This window comes from Lupinus angustifolius, chromosome LG15, assembly GCF_001865875.1.
Source record: "Lupinus angustifolius cultivar Tanjil chromosome LG15, LupAngTanjil_v1.0, whole genome shotgun sequence".
Lineage (NCBI taxonomy): Eukaryota > Viridiplantae > Streptophyta > Magnoliopsida > Fabales > Fabaceae > Lupinus > Lupinus angustifolius.
The window spans coordinates 5,203,723-5,207,768 of record NC_032023.1 but is presented as its reverse complement, the minus strand read 5'-3'; the positions used below and the strand labels follow the sequence as shown (position 1 = coordinate 5,207,768).

Here is a 4,046-nt window from a genome sequence, read left to right as displayed (position 1 = left end):
CAAATACAATAATTATATGACATATCATTATCAAATTTATTACACATGTAGATGAAACAGAGTAGAGGTGATGAACAAAAAAAATAGATAGATGTAAGAAATTGGACTTACCTGGACACATGAATCAATGAGAATAAAGACCCACAGTCGGAGAGAATGTTTAGACCAACTCAAAACGTCCATGTATGCATTGGGTCTGTGTGATTCCAATGACTCAACAATTATTCCCAAGACTCGATGACAATATATGAATTTAGGTATTGTTAGATGATGATTATTGTTTTTGGTTGTGTGATGTTTGGTGGGATGATTTGGATTGTTACATGAAAGGTAATGTTGAGGGTAAAAAATGATTGATGAATGAATTTGTTTGATTGTTGTGTATAGGAGATTTTGATGTTGGTGTGGATGAGATATTTTGTGTATGGAAGATAATGTTTAGGGAGATTGGGGATCAGTTAGCAAAGAAATGGTATGAGCATTTTTGTCATTTTCTCCCCTTTTTCTCTTAAGGGGAAGACTTCATCTATTTATAGCCAAAATCATATGAACACCAATTAATTCCTAGGAGAACATTAAGGGATTATGATTTTTTTCTAATTCCCAATCTTATTTGTATCACACTTAAATGCAAGTTTTAATAGCCAAATTTTCATACTCAATCAATGTATTTAATTCCAGCACATGGCCAAATTGCAAAAAAAATCAATCAACACCGAAATCTTTCAAAATTCAAATCTACGAAAATGGATTAAATATATGTCATTATGATGGATCATTCATTAAATATTCATATTTCCTTTATCTCTTTATTTGCTGGAAATAATTTTCTTTGGAATCAATTGAAATAAAATTCATTAAGTGCTAATGAATTCGTTTATTTGATTTATTACCCCTTTTTCTAACAAAAATCAATTCATGGAATCTAATGGGATTCACATATAATATATATTTGAGTTGATGAAATTTGTATCAAAAATATTTATTGAAAATTTGGTTTTTTTTTTTTGAACTATTTTGGGCCGGACAAAATTGGGTATTCACAATGATCATTACGCATGAGATCTAAATTCATACATTTGTACATGATTTAGGTGTGTTAACATTCATACATGACTATGATTTTGATGCATAAAGAAAGTTGAATTTATATCATTTCAAAATCATGTATCATATATTAGTAAATCATGTTAGAGGTTCATAACATATTAACTAAGTGTTTTCAGAAAACAATTAATCGATTAAAGTTATAGTTAATCAATTAAATATTTGCATATGAGAAACCTGTTAATTGATTAAGTACATGGTTAACCGATTAAGTTAAATTCAATTTTGAAATCTTGGATTTTTTAAAGAAAGTTAACCGATTAAGTATTAACATAATCGATTAATATAATAGAAAATAGATTGAAATAAATGTTATTTTAACTAACCATTCCCATGAGTAAACAATGAAAAACACAACGAATTTTTAAGATCATATAGAGAGTTTCTGAAAGAATTAGAGTTAGACACTTTGACAAAAGATAAGAGAATTTAGAAATATTTTGAAGCAGTCATCATATCAAAGGTTTTCTAAATATTTGCATCTCATAATCATTCATCTTCATATTATGAGATTGTGAGATTTATCAAGAAGGTTTTACATTCTGAATTGAGTGTATGTTAGCACAAGAAAAAGGTGTGAGGTATCATAGTAGAAGAAGAGAAGAATTCAGAGAAACTGTAAGCTAGAAGTGGTGAGGTATCCATTATAAGCTAGGTCTAAGAGGTTCTTGGTAGAAGATTGTTTGTAAAGATATTCAATTTCTTCATAGTGAAAGCAAATCTCCCAGATCAGAAGAAGAGTACTAGATGTAAATGCAGTGGTTGGCAATCGAACCATGATAAAATCAATAGTGTCAATTTTCTATTATCCATACTCCTTTTTATTTACACAATTATCAATTTTCGTTATCTTGAATTCATATTAGAGTTGTTGCATAATTGACATTGCATGATTAATCATATTAATTGAACGATTAAAGTGCATGTACGAACAGATTGATCACTGCATTTCATTGTGTGAAGAAACAAAAGATTTTCAATAAACTAATCGAGTTAATCGATTAAGACTGAGGTTAATCGATTAACTAGAGATTTTTTAATTGATTAAGTAATATTTTAATCGATTAAAACCAGTAAAAATCAACGAATATTTTTCATACCCAAAAAAAATTTAATTGTAAATCAAACCACCCATTCATCTCTCCCCCTCTAGGTGTGTTAGAGACCTTGTACCTAGCACATACTGCTCTAGAATAGATTTACGCCAGAAACTATCAGATAAACATTATCCAATTTCTTAGTGATAATTCGGCCATTATGTTAAATAAGTGTACTAATTCCTTTAAGGTGCGTTAGCCAACCCCCAATCATGTTTGGCAAGGATGTTTCTCATTTTCCACTAAACCATCGTGTACGGTCATTTGAAAAAAAAAATATAGTTGAAGAGGACTTCAAAATTATCAATTGATACAAAAAATAAATAAATAGAGAAAATGCTTATTCATTTAAAGTGCATCAGCCAACCCCGAGGCATATTTAGCAAGGATGTTTATCATTTTCTCTATTTTTCGAATCAATTAATAATTTTGAAGTTCTCTTCAACTATAATTTTTTCAAAGGATTGTACATGATGGTTTTTGGCTCATTTAACATAAACTTCACAATAAGCCTAAATTTTATATAAGATGATACTATATAAAATTAAGTCATCCGGGACTCTCTCACATATATATGAGCGATTTGTTTACATCAAATTAAATTACATAAACTCATAATCGATTAATATTTTTTGTGTATAATAAATTGAACCAAACCAATTGTTGAATTGAAGGTTCTTATTACATATATGAGTGATTTAACAAAAATTCAACATTTTTTTGTAATTCATTTATATAGATCATTGAAACTAAGCAAGATGGAAATTAAAGTTGAAAAATGTTTGAAAATGTTGAGTTTAAATAATCCAGCAGCATGTCCAAATCCTCCCTTGTTGTTGAAGTTAGGGTGGTGCATCATGACCCCATCAAATAACATCATAGGAGAGTGTTGGTGTATCTGTGGTTTTGTAAGAGGAAACAAACGAGGTGGTAGAGGGTATTGTGGCTGATGAAGTAACAAAGGGTTGTTAGAAGAAGAGCCACTTGTAAAAAAATGAGGTTTTGGGTTAGCACCATGACCTTGGAGAGTGACACCCTTCTTCAACTCCTCCAATGCCAACTTGAACTGATCAAGTTGTTTGTTGTTCATCTCTTCAATCGAAGTAGCCCACCAAAATTGTGCTTGAGTTGTCTTGTGCAATTGGTTCAGCTCATCGCTAAAATTCTTCTCTGTCTCCATATCTGCATTGATATGAGTAAGCTAAGCATTTAGCTCACGTGCATTAGCACTACGTTGAGCCTCTATGCATGGATGGAGATCAGGTGTCCTAACTTGGTGTCCTAAACCCTGTCCTGGAATAGGGTTTGGGACACCAAGTTGTAATAGGTGATCTCCATCATTTATGAACTGCATTGTGCCCGAATTTTGTGGTAGGTCCCTTATCAAATAATGGTCTATGATCGCTTCAACATTAGGGTGGCCAAAGGAGAAAACCTTTTCTCCCGGAGAGAAAACAATGATAGCAACATCTGCACCACAAAGAATGCAAAGCTCACTAGCTTTCTTGAAAAGACCACTTCGGCGTTTAGAGAATGTAACTTGTAAATTGTTCTCATTGGTCATCTTTTTCATCTCAATCTTTTGGCGGCCTTTGCTCCTCCTTGGGTTAGAGTTAGACATAGCTCAATGAAAAAAGGATAATTAGAGAATGAAAAAAATGGAATTTGAAGAAAGTGTATAAGAGACTATGAATGGCACAAGTAATTGATAATGGATGTGTCTCAATTTATAGGCATTTGTCATATGTGATAGTCTTACAAATTGTGTTGGGTAATGCAAACCCACACGTAGTTGGCATTCCTATTAGGTGCATTGAAATTGTTTCTGGATTTAGAGATCTT

The 4,046-nt window shown here is 31.5% G+C and overlaps 1 pseudogene; it reads right to left on the bottom strand.

The window, feature by feature from the left end:
- Positions 2,932-3,825, bottom strand: LOC109327667 (annotated as a pseudogene).